The sequence below is a fragment of the Microtus pennsylvanicus genome, chromosome 1 (assembly GCF_037038515.1).
Source record: "Microtus pennsylvanicus isolate mMicPen1 chromosome 1, mMicPen1.hap1, whole genome shotgun sequence".
NCBI lineage: Eukaryota > Metazoa > Chordata > Mammalia > Rodentia > Cricetidae > Microtus > Microtus pennsylvanicus.
Window position 1 is genome coordinate 144197916 of NC_134579.1, and position 19390 is coordinate 144217305.

The following is a 19390-nucleotide window of genomic DNA, read 5'->3' on the forward strand; positions in this document are numbered from 1 at the left end:
TGCGTTCTGCTTCCTCAGACAGTCATAGATTAGGTGCTCTCCATAGGAGCGTGCAGGATGCAACCACACACACCCAGGCACACACACACATTCATGCACACACGTGTATGCATGCACAAACACACAAATAAATGTAACAATTTTTTTTAAAAAAATATTGGTCTCAGGCCAATTCATCCCAAAATACATTCTTGGTCTAGACACTGTCAGCCTTCCAAGGGTAAGAACAGTAGACTCGGAGAAGGAGAGTAAAGAAGCCTCCTGAACCCAGACTCTTGGGGATTTGGGACTGGTAGGGTGAACCTCAGCCAGGAAAGGTTGAAGGGTAGGGATTAGGATTGGCTGGGAGTGTTCTGCCCCACTGCCTGTCCCCTGTAAAAGAAGAAACACACAAACTGGTTCCAGCCAGCTCTCTTCTCTTTGGCCGAACCTCCTACCAGGATTCCTTCAGATTTCATCAGTGGGAGAAAAGCCTGGGGCTTCCCAAGGGGTGGAAAGGGCAGTGAGAGGTTGGGCTGAGCCATGGGGAGCCAAGAAGCCCTGCCTGGGCACTGTTGACCACCATGGGCAACCAAGAAGCCCTGCCTAGGCTCTGTTGATCACCATGGGCATAGGCAACCAAGAAGCCCTGCCTGGGCTCTGTTGACCGCCTGGGAAATGCCCTGAAGGGTGGCTCTCTTAGAAAGTCTGCTGTCTGCCTGTAGGAGGAGCAGAGGACAGACACTTTAGGGCTCGGGTCTGTTCTAACAGCCTTCTGGGCAAGACCTCATTCACAGCTCTTGTTCAGGCCTGCAATCCTAACTATGGGAGGATTCCAAGTTCATGACCAGCCTGGGCCACAGACAGTGACATCAAGAGTAAAGATGGGCATGAGGGGCAGGAGGGGAAGACTAGCCTGAGCGATAGAGACAGGGCAGGGAGGGCTTGCTGGCGGAGGAGGCATCCATATCAGTTTTTGAAGGATGGTGCCATTCAATTGGAATCTCAGCACTCAGGAGGCTGAAGCAGGAGGATTGCTGCAAATCTGAAGAAGTTACCCTGGGCTACTAGTAGTGAGTGCCAGGCCATTCTGGGCCACACTGTGATACCCTGTCTCAAACAAAAAAGTGTATGGAGGATGTATAAATTTTATGAAAATATTACACCATCTTTTCATTATTAAAAAGTTCTTAGCTGGACAATGGTGGTACACGCCTTTAATCCCAGCACTCGGGAGGCAGAGGCAGGCAGATCTCTGTGAGTTCGAGAACAGCCTGGTCTATAAGAACTAGTTCCAGGACCGGCTCCAAAGCTACAGAGAACCCTGTCTCATCTTTATTTACTGTGTGTGAGTGCATGCCCGTCAATGCCTTGGAGTCAGAGGACAACTGGCACTATTAGTTTCTCTTGTTCTATCTACCATGTGGTCCTGGGGATTGCACTCAAGTCTTCAGGCTTGGCAGCACAGCCTTCTCTGCCACCCTGTTTCTCTACCGTCTTCCCAGCAGCCACCGCACATGGTCCTGCTGTGCATTTGTTTCACTTCCCCTAATTCATTAGCATAAACCCAAGTCCACGGCTATAGCCGTTCAGTTGCCAGAGGCACAGGAGCTGGGAGCTAATTTCATAAACTATCCATTTCCTGCTGGCCCTGCAAACCTGCTCTGTCACTACAAGGGTCAATAGCCCCTGCTGGGAGACAGGAAGCCCCTGTAGCACAGGGTTCCGGCAGAATGCGTAGAATGCTTTGCGTACAGACAGCGCTTTTGAATTCTGCAACAGACAGAAGCCAAGGACTGAAAAATGAGGCTGAAATGTGAAATCAAAAGGGACCCATTTTTACCAATATTGAATTTTTTTAGGAATTTAACTGCACATACTCTAAAAGGGAAAAGACAAGGAAGGGGGGGAGGAGAAGGAAAGAAGGAAGGAAAGAAAGAAGCCAGGGAGGGAGAGGCAGGACAAATCTATTAGAATCTGGACAGGTAACATCAGTGAGTATTTTATTTAATGTATTATTTTATGTGGATGGGTGTTTCACCAGCCTGTGTGTCTATGTGCCACATGCATGTCTGGCATCCTTAGAGGCCAGAGGAGAGTGTCAGATGCCCTGGAACTGTAGGCAAAGACGGTTGTGAGATGCCATGTGGTGTTGGGACCTGAAACCGGCTCTCCAGCTTCCAATTCTTTGCCATTCCAGCGGGCAGTCAGGACTGTTTGTGATTGCTGTGCAGCCTAACCTATCCCCACTGAAACAGCCTGATGAGGGAGGAAGAAATAACTTACTTTAAATTTTTATGAGGACATTTTCTTTAGATTAATTTATGTGTGTGTGTACATGTATTCACAATGTATAGAGGCCAAAAGACAACTTTAAGGAGCTATTTCTATCCCCTGTGAGTCCTAGGGATTGAATACAGGCTTGGCAACAAGTGCCTTTGTCCATGGAATCATCTTGTTGCCCCCCCCCCTTCTTTCTCACTCTCTTTAAAAATAAAACCAAACAAAACAAAAACAAAAAACAAGAAGCTGGGCAGTGGCCCATGCCTTTAATCCCAGCACTTGGGAGGCAGAGGCAGGCAGATCTCTGTAAGTTTAAGGCCAGCCTGGTCTACAGAGTGAGTTCCAGGACAGTTGGGGCTACACAGAGAAACCCTGTCTCAAAAACAAAACAAAACAACAACAAAGCCAGAGTCTTTCTATATATCCCTGTCCTGGAACTCAATGTGTAGGCTGGCTTTGAACTTGAATCCTCCTGCTTCTGCCTCCTGTTTGCTAAGATTACAGATGTGTACGACCAGGCCTAGTTTGCAACACAGTTCTAAGGTTAAGCTGTGGATGTGTGTGAGCTGTCGTTAACAACTGTGTGCCCCAAGCTGGTACTACAGTGTTTCGTCTTGTCCCTTGACACTAATCTATACACGTGTATTTTCATTCTATTAAACATTACAAACTAGGCATAGCCAAGCACTTGGGAGGCCGAGATAGGAGGACTAACACAGTCTAATCTGAACTACACAGTGAGTCTCTGTTTCAATCGATCAATAAACGGGATTCAGAAACACAGCTCAGTGACAGGATGGACACTTAACATGCACAAGGCCCTGCGCATATCATTTTCAGAACCAGCTAAATAAACAACTAACAAAGAACATAAATAAATAAAGAGGCTATTGTTTCAGACTAGGCTGCTGCCTTGGGTCCCAAAGACCCTAACGGAAATAAAATGGTAAGATTGGAAAGAGGGCTCAGTGGGTAAAATGTGTGCTGTGTGCTTACAGGAGGACCTGAGTTCTAGCCCCAGTGCCCAAATGAAAAATTATGGGGCTGGTGGTGCACACTCGGATCCTGGTACTGGGGAGGCAGAGAACTCAGGCCGTTTAGTAACCTGGACTCTTCGGCTACTACACTGCTCACCTCCAGAGGCTGCGTCTGCTCATTCTGCAGGACTGGGGGTGGAGGTGGGGACTCTTCCCATGTCTTCTGTGTCCCCTGATATGGGTCTGCATTGGCACAGGTACACCAAGGTCAGGTGTGGTTCAGAATTGTAATCCCAGGACTCTGGAGGCTGAGGCAGGAGAATGACTGTAAATTCAAGGCCAGGCTGAGCTACAAAGTAAGACTCTCTTTTTCTTTTTCTTTTTTAAGCTGTTAGTTATGGTGGTGACATCCCATAATCTCAGCACTTAGGAGTTAAAAACAGGGGGATCAGAAGTTCAAGACCAGCCCCAGCTACGTAGTGAGTCTGAATCCAGTCTGTGTTACGTGAGATCCTGTCTCAAAACAAAGCAAAACCAGGCAGGAGCAGGGCTGTAGCTCAGTTGGTCACGTGCTAGCCGAGCATGAGGAAGCCCCGGGTTCCGCATACAGTACCCCCAACACTGGATAAAACTAACACTGTGGTGCACCTCTTTTGAGCCAGCACTTGGGAGGTGGAAGCAGCAGGCTCAGGAGTTCAAGGTCATCCTGGGGGTGGGGGTGAAGGAGGCAGCAGGTGTAGCCAGAGAGTTCCTGCAGAGCCCTGCAGCTGGTTTGATTCCAGAATGTTAGCACTGGGACAAAGAAGGGACATGACAGGTAGGAGCCTTGGTTTGCTTGAGTTGAAGGCCTGGAGCTTCCTGCCCCTGGCCTCTGAGTCTGGAAACTGGAGAAGGTCCCACCCCGCCTTTCCTACCTTCCTACTTATTTATTTACAAGCTGGCTCTCCCAGCTGTAGCCTGTCAGGCCCGGTGGTTTGCGGCACGGCACTGGTCACTCCTCTCTAGGCCTGGAGGCCCAGCCTTTCCTGGGGCCTGTGCCCTTGCCACCACTCCAGACGCAGGAGTGGACCCTATAGGTGTCTCTGGACTCGGATGACCTGGATAGATAGATGTATGATGCTTCTGAGAGACAAGACACGATAATGGTAGAGAAGTGAGGGTCAGGCACAGGCCGTCAGACTCGGGGACCTCGATGGAGAGGGAGTCACCTGACCCTCAGGTCCTTATCTGTGTGGCTTGGGAGGACAGCAATAACTATCCCAGGTAGTAGAAGGACAAAACAAAACCACTGCTTAGCTTGGGGTGGTGGTATACCCCAGTAATCCCAGCACTCGGGAGGCTGAGGCAGGAGGATTGCTGGGAATGTCAGAGTAGCCCAGGCTATACTGAGATGCTTTTGTCTTCAAAAGAAAACAACAAAACTGGGGGCTGGAGAGATGGCTCAGTGGTTAAGAGCACGGCTGCTCTTCTAGAGTTCCATGGTTTGATTCCCAGCCCCCACATGATGGCTCACAACTGCCGGTTCTATGGGATCTAAAACTCTCTTCTGACCTTCGGGGGCACCAGGCATGCAAGTGGTGTACAGACATCCATGTGGGCAAAGACCCATACCTATAACATCAAATGAAAATAAAATTAAAGACAAAACAACTACATCAAACCCAGGAAGCTGGAGAGTTGGCTACGAGTTCGTACTGCTTCTGCAAAGGACCTGAGTTTAGTTTCCAGCACTCAAGTCAGGCAGTTCACAACCACCAGGGGATCCTACACTCCTGTGTGAGTATAATTCCCTCTTCCCCCCCCCCCCCACACACGTACACACACCAACAATTACAAATCTCCCAGCCTTCAGGCCTGATTACATGGTTCCGAAGGTAAAGGGACTTACTGCCAAGAGTTCGATCCTGAGGACCCACATGGCAAAAAGAGAGAACCAACTCCAGCAGTTGCCACCTGATCTAACATTTTACACTTTGGCATGCATGTGCTGACAGACAGACAGACATAAACAAGAGTTAGAGACCAACCTAGCACCCTGTCTGAGCGCTCACTCCTGTGGCAGTGCTGATGTAGCTGTTGCTCTGCCTTTGGGTAAAGACATACTCTGTCATTGGAAGAGGAAAAAAGAAAAGACTGGAAGAAACAGCTAGCACAAAGTCCAAATGCTTACTTCATGGATGTAAAATGGCCAGGTTGCTACAGGGGTGCCAGGGTTTTCAGCCATGCTGAGAGTGGCTCTTTGAGTAGGGTGTGCCAGTCCAGAGGAAGAATCGCCAGGCTCACAGGAGGCTGTGTAGGCAGCTCACAAATACCTGTAACTCCAGCTCCAGGGAATCCCATGCCTCTGACCTCTATGGGAACCTGCACTTTGTGTATATAACCCCCACATATACATAATTTAAAATGGAAATCTTTAAAACAAACCATTGTAAAGCAACACTAATGATCGATACAACCTCCTGAATTTGTGTTTTCTCACAGAAAGTCTGTCTTTAAGTTCAGCTACTCTACCAACATGATATTATGTTTGATTTTATCATACACATGCATACGCACACACAAAAAATGGTATATTTTGGTGTCAGTTTTTCAATAAGGTTTTAATTGTGGGCAAAACATTTTGAAGAACACAGATACCACATGGATGGATGTGGGTTATTAAATGAAGAAATTAAAAAAAAAACAAAGCCAAAAAAAAAAACCCAAAAAATACTCCAGCCTGATCTCCATGGTGAGTTCCAGGACTGTTTCACAGAGAAACACTGTCTAAAAAGAAAAGAAAAGAAAAAAAAGAAAGAAAGAGAGAAAAAAGAAGAAAAAATAAGGTCGCATATCTCATGTAGTCCAGGCTGGTCTTGAACTTGCTTTGTAGGCAAAGACTGAACCCAGGGCTTTGTGCATGTTAGGCATGCACTCTCTCCCAATTGAGCTGCATCCCTAACCGATTTGTTTGTTTTAGTTTTATGTTTGTTTATTTGGTGAGAAGGGATATGTCACAGTGTCCATGATGTCAGAAGCAAACTTGGAGAAGCTGGTTCTCTGTCTCCATTATTAATCCTGGGGATTAAGACATACATACACACACACACACACACACACACACACACACTTACATGTGCACGAATTCAAATAAGTAGCAACTTTTTTTTTTTTTACAAAGTTCAATAGTTTCTCAGTGAGGTGGCTGTTGGCAAAGGAAAGCAGGCATCTGAATTTATTTCGGCCTCCGTCACAGATATGGCCCCGCCCACTCGATGCTGTTCAGAGAACAAAGTTGGAAAGCTACCTACCCAGAAGAGGCTGAAATCACTGCTTAACTTTCCCTTTAGAAAACAGGGCATGGTGGCGTGTGCATGTGATCCTGGCACTTAGGAGGTGGCGTCAAGCGTCAACTTGGGCTATGTAATGAGTTTGAAACCAGTCTGACTCAAAAACTCCTAAACCAACCAACCAATCAGACAAACAAGAACAATTTTCCTTTCCAAAGCAAGTTCAGAAGCAAGTCAGGCCATGTGTGTGTGTGGGGGGGGGACGACACACGGATGGACACGACACGACACCACACGGACAGACGGACACATGACGCGATGGGACTCTGAGAGGATTCAATCCTATGTAGTGTCAGGTGTTGTGTGGAACAGGGCTCTGTTCTGGGGATTCTGAGGGAACACAGGTACCTGTCCTGAGTTAACTCAAGGACTATGACCTTGTTAGCAGTGAACTCAGAGAGCAGACACCAGACCCATTCAAAGCACCTCTGTGGGTTTTCCCTGAGGGTCAAGCCTGAAGAACCAGGACATTTTCTATCTGGGAGGCACTTGCCTCAGACTGCTGCAGCACCCCAGGGAAAGATGTCACCGCCATTGTCTCCTTCTCCCTGCCTCTCTCCCTCCCTCCCTCCCTTCTCCCCCCCCCTTGTGTGTATGTGTGAAAGTGTGGTGTGTGTGCCATGAATGAGGATGGATTTGCCTGGATGTCCATAAGAGGGGTCTGGAGTAGGGCATTTGGTGTCCTCTTTTTTTTTTTTAGTGATTCATTTATTTTTATTTTATGTGCATTAGTGTTTTGCCTGCATGTATGTCTGTGTGAGGATGTCAGATCTTGGAGTTATAGAGAGTTTTTAGCTCCCATGTGGGTGCTGGGAATTGAATCTGGGTTCTCTGGAAGAGCAGTCAGTGCTGTTAACTCCAGCCCTCTGTGTCCTCTCTTACTCCAAAGTGTTTATTTGAGGCAGGGTCTCTGTAGTGGTCTGTGCTGTCCCTTGAAGAGACAAGCCATGCCCACTTCTTCTCCATCTCCCCCCCCAATCTGCAGAGGCAAGCTGATCTTCAGCTTCCAGCCTAACTTCCTTCTTTTCCTTCTCTCTCTCTCTCTCTCTCTCTCTCTCTCTCTCTCTCTCTGTCTCTCTATCTCTCTCTATCTCTCTATCTCTCTCTCTCAGAGGCAGCTCCTGTCTCTCCCTTCTCCCCACTTTACCCTTCTCTCCTCTCTGTTCTCTCTCTCTCTCTGCCTCTTTCTCTGCTCTTCACCTTTCTCCCCTTCCCTTCTGTAATCCACTAAATAAATATCCAACTTCACTCTGCGTGGTGTGCCTATCCGTCTTAGTCTCTCACCTGCTATGCAGCTTCCTGCCTGGAACCCGGCTGCCTTTGTGGCCTGCCGTGGTCTTGGGACCCGCTGCCCACTGCCTACCACCACTCAGGGACCTACAGCATGGCCTCATGGCCCACTGCCCACTGTCGCCACTTGGGAACCTGCAGTGTTTTACTCAGACCATTACATTGGTGCTGTGGGACTCAGTAGGCTCTCTCGCCCCTCTCTCAAGGTTGTGATCTGGAATCGGGTATTTTTTCCACAACAACCACATGTTCCATCTGCCTGAGCGCTGACCTCTATCTACACACACCAAAAGCTTCGGTGTCGAGTTTTCCCCTTCCAGTCCCCAACCACAGCCTTCACAGCTACAGCTGAGCCCTTCGCTGCTTTCCACAGCTAAAAAAGTGACCAGACGAACCAGGGTCAGTCCTCCTGCGCTAGCACTGCACACGCTGTTTGGTGCATTCAACTGGGGACCCAGGGCCCCTTGGATTTTTCTTTCTCCTTTCTTTTTCTTTTCTTTTGGACTGCTCATCAGTTTTCCCCGCTGTGAGAGACCACTTGGAGCAGCCTCTAGCCTCTCTGGCTTCTGAGTCGCCCTGACCGGAGCCAGTCAGGCTTTAACACCCACCTGTAGATAGAGGACGCTCTTCTACAAGTCCTGCAGTGTTCACCACCATTTCACTCACCACCTATAGAGGGGAGACGTCTTGTGGTGTCACCGTTTTCGTGGGTTTTTACATTTTCAGCTATGGTATAAACCCTCATTCTGCCAGTGTCCTTCCGGCTCCACTGGCTCCACTTTTCCTCAAACTGTCCCTGCCACCACTACTGCTGTCAACAAGATTGGTCGGATCCATGAGGTGGCTGTTTTCAATTCTAGCCTTTTGCTCCCTGCCATGGCCTGTGGCATGTTAACTCCACAAAAGGGCAGACCAAGCCTCTAGGTCTCTCTTCCATACAACATGTAACTGCTGCCATTTTGACTGAGGTCAGGTAACCTTACCACCATCTTAACTGAGGTAAGGTGACCAAGTTCTGCCATCTTTACTGAGGTATTCCCTGCCTGGTTCTGGTTTACTTATGTTTTTGTCTCTAAATTCCTCTTGCTGACTCTGTCACATGTGTGTTTTGCACAGTGGCATGCCTTTGGAAGGGCCCACCAAGAGCATCCACTTCACCTATCCTATTCACTCTGTGTGTGTGTATTCATACATGTATCTTAAATGCATCTATGTTTACTGAATTGTCTGTTCATTGAATCTCATTTCAGACTACAAAACAATAAGTCTCATGTTTTAAACTGGTATGTACTTTTAAGTCTCTTACAAAAATACTTTATATTTAATCCAGTCCTGCTTTACCTGTTGAGAGCCACTACAGTCAAGCTTGGACCCAGCTCTCCAGGCTGATTCTGTATTGTGGCTGTACCTGATAAACAGCCCTCAACTGCTCAAAGATCTGGGAAGTATGACATTTAAATATTTAATTATTAAAAGACTTTTCATAACAAAAAGAGACAAGTTGGCTCCTAGCAGCAGCACTCTATTTCCTCCAAAGCAGACAGAAGACAAATGGCACAAAACAATGTCTATCTGCAATTTGCTTCAACTGCCAAGTGCTGACCACTGGGCAAAACTGCCTTTCATCTAAACTGAAGATCTCCAGACAGTGGACAGAATCACTGGAATCAGCAGCCTAGCTGCTCTGGTCAAGGCAGGCCTGTCTTCCTACAGATTTCTTAGCCCACAGGATCTTTTGAAGCCTGGCAGGCCCTGAGCTAAATAGCAAAAGGCAAATACGACTTCAGCAACCATGGAGGACCCTGAGGAGTATCTCTTGGTGCCGACCAAGTAAGTTCTCTGTTGTTTTTAAACCAATAACTCAAGTAAAATTTTATCTTTCTCAAAGATCTCTGATGCAGTTTGATAGCTGAGAGGTTTTGTCGTTTAAAAGGACAACTTCACCAAACAAATTTCAACAAAATACAAGTCATTAAGGTATATACCTATAAATTATAAAGGTGTGAGAACAAATACACGCTATGAAATTTCTCTCTCATACTGCCTTCCATAGTCTTAAAATACTTTTCATTGTGCAAAAACATCTGTTCACAATCATTCTACTGCTGTCTAAAACTTCTGTTTTCACAAACCCATAGAATTCTTGTGAGTTCCAGGGAGCTGAATTGAAAAATCCACCTTAAACAGGTCAGATACACCCCTCTCAATTCCCTGGTCCTAAAATTTTTTTTCCCTAAACTTTGTCCTCTGTTCTGCCAATACCTTAAACATGTATAAGAAACACAAGACATTTCCATACCACAAACACTGGACAGGAACAAAGAGACCAGCTACCCCAGGATGTGACCAGCACCCAGCCTTCTCAGGTTTGCTCCCAAGATGATGCCCACATATAAGTACGAAACAGTCTTGAGAATCTGCCATCCCAATTCTTTTAACCTGTTGTGCCTAACCTCCCACCTTTTTATTATAAAAAAGATATGGGAATGTAATGATCTGTCCTGTCCCTTTAAGAGATAAGCCACACCCATCCCTCCCATCTGCCAAGGCAAGCTGATCTTCAGCTTCCAGCCTGAGCCCCTTCCTTTCCATCTCTCCCCAGAAGAGGTAGCTGCTGTTGTGCCCCCCCCTGGTTCTCCCTTGCATGCTCTCTCTCTGCCTCTCTCTGCTCTTCTCCCTTCTTCCCTTTCCTCTTTTCCCTTCCCTTCCATAACCCACTAAATAAATATCCAACCTCACCCTGCATGGTGTGTCTCTCTGTTTCAGTCTCTCACCTGCCATGTGGCTCTCTGCCTGGGACCCAGCTGCCTTCGTGGTCCTGCTGTGGTCTCGGGACCCACTGCCTGCTGCCTGCTGCCTGCTGCCTGCTGCCGCTCAGGGACCTGCGGCATGGTCTCATGGCCTGCTGCCCACTGCTGCCACTTGGGGACCCGCAGCATTTTACTTAACCATAACAGTCTCTCCCTCAACATGGAGTTCACACTTTTCTGGTTAGGTTGGCAGCCAGCAAGCCCTAGTGATTCAGCTTTCTCCATTACCCCACACAGTGCTGGGTTGTAGAGGTGAGTGAGACCACACCCACCTTGCTGTATGGGTACCAGGAATGAAACTCAAGTCTTCATGGCTGCTCAGCAAGTGCTTCTAACCACTAAGCCATCTTGGTCAATCTGTCTTCCTTCCTTCCTTCCTTCCTTTTTTTCCTTCCCTCTCTTTCTTCCTCCCTCTCTCTATCTTTCTTTCTTTCTTCCAACAGGACAGCATACCTGTGAACAACTTGTGAGAGTCAGTTTTTTCTTTTCACTGTGAGGGTCCCAGGGATTGAGCTTGGGTCATCGGGCTTGGTAGCAAGCACCATTACCTGCTGAGCCTTCTCACTGACCTGATCTCACAGAGTGCTCCCTCCCTCCTTCCCTCCCTTCTCACTGACCTGATCTCGCAGGGTGTTCCCACCCTCCTTCCCTCCCTTTCTTCTTTCTTTTCTCTCTTTCCTCCTCTGCCTTTTTTCATTTTCTTTTTTTGAGGTAGGGTCTCATTATATCATCACCCTGACTGACCTGGACCTTCCTATGCAGACCTGGATGACCCAGAACTCTCAGAGAGTGGCTTGCCTCTGCCTCCTAAATTATGGGATTAAAGGCATGAGTTACCATGCTCAGCTCTCCTCCTCATCTTTTGAGATTTTTTAAAAACATTATTATGTATAAAGCGTTTTGCCTGCATGAATGGCTGCACGCCAGAAGGCACTAGATCTCATTCTAGATGGTTGTGAGCCATCGTGTGTTTGCTGGGATTTGAAATTCAGGACCTCTGGAAGAGCAGCCAGGGGTTCTTAACCTGTGAGTCATCTCTCCAGCCCCCCCCTTTTTTTTTGGTTTTTCGAGACAGGGTTTCTCTGTGGCTTTGGAGCCTGTCCTGGAACTAGCTCTGTAGACCAGGCTGGTCTCAAACTCACAGAGATCCGCCTGCCTCTGCCTCCTGAGTGCTGGGATTAAAGGCATGCGCCACCATCGCCTGGTTCCCCCTTCTTTTGAGATTTTTTAAATTGTATTTTTATGTTATAGTGGTTTGAACAAGAATGACCCTTGCATAGGCTCATAGATTTGAATGCCAAGTCATTAGGAAATGGAGCTATTTAAGAAGGATTAGGAGGTGTGGCCTTGTTGGATTAGGTGTAGTCTCATTGGAGGAAGTGTGTTACTGGGAGTGGGCTTTGGGGTTTCTGTGGGAGTGTCATATATCAATCTGTTGATTTCATTGGTTAAGTAATAAACAAACTGCTTGGGCTCATAGCTTAGAACATAGGTGGATGGAGTAAACAGAACAGAATGCTGGGAGGAAGAGAAAGGTAAGACGCCTCAGACAGAGATGCCATGCTCCGCTCTCCCCGGCAGACGCGATTCAGCTCCGACCCAGGATGGACGGATGTAGGCTAGAATCTTCCCGGTAAGCGCACCTTGGGGTGCAACACAGATGATTAGAAATGGGCTAAATTAATATGTGAGAATTAGCCTAGAAGAGGCTAGATAGAAATGGGCCAAGCGGTGTTTAAAAGAATACAGTTTCCGTGTAATTATCTCGGGTAAAGCTAGCCGTGGGGGCGGCCGGGTGCAGGGGACGCAGCCTGCTGCTCCTACTACAACAGATTTCAAAAGCCCAAACCAGGTCCATGCTCTCTCCCTGGTCCCTGGAGATCAAGGTGCATAACTCTCAGCTTCCTCTCCAGCACCATGTCTGCCTTGGAGCCACCATGAGCCACCATGCTTCCTGTCCTTCCAACGATGGACTAAACCTCTGAAACTGTAAGCAAGCACCAATTCAATACTTTCCCACGGTGAGTGCCTGCATGTGCACCATATGGGAGGCCAAATCCCCTGTGAGCTGCTCTGTGAGCGCTGGACACTGAGCCCTGGTCCTCTGCAAGGGTAGCCAGAGCTCATAACCATGGGGAGCCACCTCTCCTGCTCCCTCTTTCTTTTATGAAAATAAGGTTTTGTTGGACTCTAGCGTCCAAACACTGAGGAGGAGTCGCCCCCAGAGACCACCTCACATACTACAGCCGATGCAAAAGCATGAGGATTTTATTAATTCTGTCATGACAGGGTCCCCCAGCATTCGGGAAGCCGAGGGACCTCGAATAGCTGGTACAGTCTACTTTTAAAGGGGCCACAGAAGCAAGGGGGTTGTTCTTTGACTATTCTGATTGGCTTATTCGAAAGGGCTAGTATCAATAATTGGCTGGAGAGCTGTTGCCAGATCAGATGAGGTAAGAGGTCATTTTGACCCCGTTTCCCAGGAGACTGAATCAAAACATACGTATATGGGTAATTGTTCAGGAATTGAGTACGTGTGAGTGTAGCTGTTAGGGCCTTGGTTCCCAGGGGAGGAGGGGAAGCACTATGGCACAGAGGCTGAGAGGATTCAGAATTGTCAGAAATGGCTTCAGGATTGTCTTAAAGTCTTACAGTTTCATGATAGCTCAGACAGGTCTGTGATTTGGACTCTTGGGTAGCCAAAGATGACCTTGAACTTCTTATCCTTCTGCTCACTCACCAAGGCATCAAAGGCATGAATCACCACACCTGGTTTGGTGGCTATGCTTGGTTGTCAAGTTGACTGCATCTAGAATTAACTAAAATGCCAAGATGTAGGAGATTTTTGTTTAATTTGAAGTTGGAAGATAGACTTCTAATCTAGATCTTTGAGGTAGGAAGATAAGCCTTTAATCAAGATCATTTGGACTGGGAAAACCTACCTCTAATCTGGACCACACATTCTGCTGAAAGTCTATTGAAGGACAAGATGGAGGCTTTTGCTCTTTGCCTGCTTGCCCTAGTCTTGCTCACAAGTCCATTCCTTCACTGGCATTAGAGCCTACTTCTTCAGGGTTCCAGTGTCTACTGAAGACCAGCTGAGCCATCCAGCCTCGTGGACTGAGAACTACTGGACTCTTGGACCTTCTGTCCATAGGCAGCTATTGTTGGATTTGCAGGACCCCAGCCTGTAAGTGGTTCTGATAAAACCTCTTTCTTTATACAGTGAGACTCACTCAGTAAGTTCTACTACTCTAGAGAACCCTAACTAATACATGTGGTTTACACCGTGCTGGAAACGGAGCTCAGAGCTTCATGCATGCTAGGTGAGCTCTCTACTAATTGAGCTACAATCTCTCTCTCTCTCTCTCTCTCTCTCTCTCTCTCTCTCTCTCTCTCTCTCTCTCTCTCTCTCTGAGACAGAATGTCGTGTATCCCTGGCTGGCCCCCACTGCTTTTTTTTCCTTCTTTTTTGAGTTAGGATCTCATTCTGCAGTCCTGGCTCACAGAGCACTCACTATCAAGTTCACCAGACTGAACTTGAAGTTTTGACAATCGTCCTGCCTTAGCCTCCCAATTGCTGGCCTTGAACAGTAAGCCAGGTTCCCATCTTGCTTTCCATGGGCGAGGAAGACTAGTAGAAGGTGGGGACTGGATTTGAGGTGTTATAGTTTGAACCCCAGCCTGTACCAGCTGAGGTTGTAACCCAGTGCAGACTGAAAGGCCCTGAGCAAGGTCCTCCCAGTCCTTAGGAGAGGAGTGTCTACATTCTGATGTAGGGAGGGGATAGTAAGGGCGGGCTTCAGATTCTGGCCTAAGAGAAGCCCAAGGACATGTGGCCTGTGGGCCTTCAATCTGTTTTCACACAAATGAGGAAACTGAGTCCAGAAAATCCTGGCCATCAGAGGACAACTTTTGGAAGTTGATATCACCAAGTGGGTTCCAAGGATTGAACTCAGGTTATTGGGCTTGGATGGCAGTGTCTTTACCTGTTGAGCCCTCGGTTTGGCCACTTTTTTGAGTGTGTGTGTGGTAGACACATGTGTTCATATGGTGCAGGTGCATATGAAGGCTAGAGGCTGCCCTTGACGTCCTTAATCACTCTCCACTATTGTTTTTTGAGGCAGAGTCTCTCACTGAGCCTGAAGCTTGCCTAGTCTATTGGCCATAGTTATCATGGCGTTTTCAGCTTTGCAAACAGGTCCAAGTGTGGCAGGGTTAAATGGATTCAGCCTGCTGAGAGGTCATAGGAAGTAAGGTCCTGTACCCTCTACCCCCAGAGAAAGACACGAGCAGCCAGAGTGGTGGGGACACCATCTATTTCTGAGAAGAGACAGCCGGTCTTCTGGAGCTGTCCTGTGGAATTTAGAAGGAGTCATGATGAGGTCTTAATGTAAATTTGCAAGAAACAGGGACAAGGCAAGACTGTGAAAGCCTGTCTAAGGGCTTCGGGCCACGAACCATCAAAGGGTCTGGGCAGTGAAGTTGGCCTCAGTAAACGCCCGTGTCCTCTGGCATACTTGCTGGTGGGCGTGGAAATGGACACAGCCTCCTTCGCTGGCTGCCTGCGGGGCAGGGTTCCCAGCAGGGCCTCCCACACCCTTTGACACAGCAGTTCTTTGCAGGATGGCTGTTGCAGCTGGAGTCTGTTGTGTGAGCCATTCCTGAAGCCCTCTTTGTGTGAGTAAAAGGCTGGAAACAAGGGAAATCAGAAAGATCCCCAAGTGTAATTCCATTACTCAGGAAGCTGAGGCAGGAGGATGGTGAGCTCGAGGGAAGCCAGTGGTGGCTCATGCCTTTAACTCAGGAGGCAGAGACAGGTGGATCTCTGTGAGTTCAAGGCCAGCCTGGTCTACAGAGCAAGTGCCAGGACAGCTCCAAAGCTACAGAGAAACTCTGTCCTGAAAAACCAAAAACTCAAACAAACAAAAAACAGAAACAAAACAAACAATAACAACAACAACAACAACAAAACTGGCTACAGGGGCTGAGGATGTGGCTCAGTGGTAAAGGCTGTTGCCTCACAAGCCTGAGGACAGGAGTTTGGATCCCCAGAAACCCAAATAAATGTCAGTGTGGGTGTAGTGACCCACCTCTAATTCTAGCTTCAGAAAACAGGTGGGGATCCCCACAGAAAAATGGCTACTTAGACAGGTGTAGGAGCAATTTCTGGGCTCAAGGGGAAACCCTGCCCACAATGAATAAGGTGGGCACCAAGCCACTGAGACTGATTTCCAGTGTGTCAATCTTAGGATACACACGCCCACATGCGAGTTCATACACAAAAACATGCACTCACTACACACACACACATACTCAAGCCCACAACGTGTTCATCCACATGCTAAAAAGCATGTACTCACTGCGCATACACACGCATATAAAAAAGGAAAAAGTGGATGCAGTGGTTGCATCCAGATTCCCAAGATTCTTCCCCAAGGAGGGAGACAGAGACAGGTGAACTGCCCAGAAGATGGGGCGTAGAGCAGTAACCTGGAGTACACGGTGCAGTAGCAGAAACAGAGACCCAACTTCAACATGGCAGAGGCAAGGACTGACTTCCTGAGTTGTCCTCTGACTGCATGCGTACTGTGAACAAATGGATGTAATAAAATAAAACACACATCTTCAAAAATGTAATCAAAGCCACTCCCTGCTGCCGCCTTGGGAATGGAGTAAAGAGAACTCTGGCAGAAAATCTGAGTTTGATTCCCAGAACTTACTGCCTGTAACTGTAGCTCTGGAGGGTCGGAGTTACCCTTGGGCACCTGTAAACATGTGCATACACCCACCCCACATCATTTTTATTTTTAATAAAATTAAAGACATTTTCTTTATTTTGGACATGGAAATATGATCATATCTATCCTCTTATTTCTCCTCCTAACCTTGCTCATGTCCCCTTAACATATCCCCCTGCCCCCCTTCCAACTTTCTTTTTTTCTTTCTTTCTTTCTTTTTTTTTTCAAGACAGGGTTTCTTTATAGCTTTAGAGCCTGTCCTGGAACTTGCTCCGTAGACAAGGCTCGCCTCAAACTCACAGACATCTGTCTGCCTCTGCTTCCCATGCTGGGATTAAAGCCGTGCACCACCATGGACTGGCCTTTTTCTTTTTTTGACTAAGTTAGTACTGTCCATATGTGCATGGGTGTAGTGAACCTTTCTCTGTACTGCCAGCCAGCTCCCAAATAACTACATGGAAACATGGAAACTTACTGTTAATTGTGAAAACTTGACTGGTAGCTTAGGTTTGTTTCTAACTAGTTCCTGTAGGTTAAATTAACCCATTTCTATTCATTACAAGCAGTCACATGGCTCATGGCTTGTGACCTCATCTCCTACATGTCATACTTTCTCGGGATCTTCCAGACTCTGCCTTCTTCTTCCCAGCATTCTCTCTGCCCCCCAAATCCTGCCTAGCTATTGGCCATTTAGCTTTTTATTAAACCAATCACAGTGACATATCTTCACACAGTGTAAAGGAATACTCCACAACGCATGAGGATGGGGCCATCCACTGGCTCGTGGGAATTGTGCTAGTGATCATATCCTCCAAACAGAATGATTCTTCCTCCTCATTGAGATGGGCTCGGTGGGTGAAGGTACTTGCCTCCAAGCCTGAAGACATGAGTTTGATTCCCCAGGCTCCACATAGTGAAAGGAGAAAACAGACTCCTGCAAGTTGTCTTTGGATCTCCATGTGCTGAGGCCACATATGTAACCTAACATACACATGCACAAATAAATAAATATAATAAAACTTCAAATCACCAAATAAAAATATACACACACAAACACGCATACATACACATGCATACATACAACACACACACACATACACACACACAGGTCTGGAAATGTGTCTTAGCTGTTAAAGTGCTTGCCTAACATGCAGGAAATCCTGGGTTCCATCCCAAGGATGCATAAACAGTAATGTTAGCACTGAGGAGGCGGAGATAGGAGGATTGCTTTGAGTTTAAGTCCAGCCTGTGGTATGAAGCAGATATGTAGAAGGACTCTGTCTCACTAACGTTCCTGAGAAGCCTTAGCTTAAGTTCCTAGGAACATACATTGAAGTTCTATCAACATACAACGCTCACACACAAAACACACATACACACACAACACTCACACACACATACACACACAACACACATGGACGCACACACACACACACATACACAGTTGGATTGCAGATCAGGTGGTCAGAAGAGTGACTGTTTTCTTTTTCTTTTCTTTCTCAGTCTATTTTTTGGGGACAGAGTCTCATAAAGTCTAGGCTGAGCTTCCTGCCTCTGCTTCCAGAATGTTGGGATTACAGGTGTGAGCCACCATAGCTGGTTCAGAACAGAGCTAGTCGTGAGACAGAAGCTGGGGTACGAATCTCAGAATTTTTTTTCTTTTTTAAAGTGGTCAGAGAAAGCTTAACCAATGTACAGAGGCCACAAGGAAGAGAGAAAGTGAGCCCAGGGGGTTATCTGGGGTAAGGATGGGCACAGGCCCAGGATGAGTGCAAAGGTCCTGGGGCAGGAAAGGTCAAGCACTGTGGGTAAAGAAGCCCGACAATCCTCAGGCAGCCCCAGCATTTGGTGTGGGGGCTGGGAATGGAGCTGAGTAGTAGGGAAAAAATGCTTCCCTGGTATGCATAAGACCCCAAGTTTAACCCCCAGCACCACTAACAAAACAAAACAAAAATGACTGGCATTTGCTTTCTTATCCTGGAGCTCTGTCACCATCTTGGCATGTTCTGGGATCAATCCTTAGCTCTAGAGTGGATTGCTCAACTTTGGGATTTCACAGGCCAGTTGGTTGCTTTTCTGATTTTCCCCCTTTCCCTTGTTATGGAACCCTGGCTGGCCTGAAACTTGCTTCAGACTAACTACAAACTTATGGCAATCCTCCTGCCTCTGCCAACTGAGTGCTGGAATTAGGTGTGTACTAACATGCTCATTTTTACAAGCTAGTAGAAAAAAATAGATCATTGTTTTGAGACAGGTTCTCATGTCACCCAGGGTGGCTTCAAACTCGCTCTGTGGCTGCGATTGGCTTTAATCTCCTGATGATCTTGCCGTCATCCCCAAGGGCCAGGATGAAGGTTTGAGCCACTATCCCTCCGGATAAACTTCCCATGAGGGTTGAAGTCTGAGGACAGCTGGTCAAATCAGTGCTCTCCTTCCACCCCATGGATTAGACCTGGACCATCAGACTTGGGAGCTATCGCCTTTGCTCGCTAAGCCGTCTTGCCAGTCCATATTGTGTTTAAGGCAGGAACTCAGAAGCTAAGGCTGGCTTTGAGCTTCTCCTGTTCCTCTTCTTCAGCTCCCAATTACTGGCAGGACAGGTGTGTGCCACTGTGCCTGAATTAAGTACACTGTTTTTATTTTTTATTTTTATTTAATTAAAGTTATTTTATTTTGTGTGTGTGGATGTTTGGCCTGAATGTAAGTTTGCTTACCACATTTGCCTTGGTGCCCACAAAGGCCAGGAGAGAGTGTTGGGTCCCCTGCAGCTGGAATTACATCTAGATGGTTGTGAGCTGCCATGTCGAACCCAGGGCCTCTGGAAGAGCAGCCAGAGTTCTTAACCACTGAGCCATCTCTCCAGCCCCAGCAGCAAGTGTTAACTGCTAAGCCATCTCTCAAGCACGAATCCACCCTTAAGTACAAAAACAGTAAGGCCTAGGGCCTGTGAGTGTTCTAAGTAAAACTTTCTCCAGCTGTGC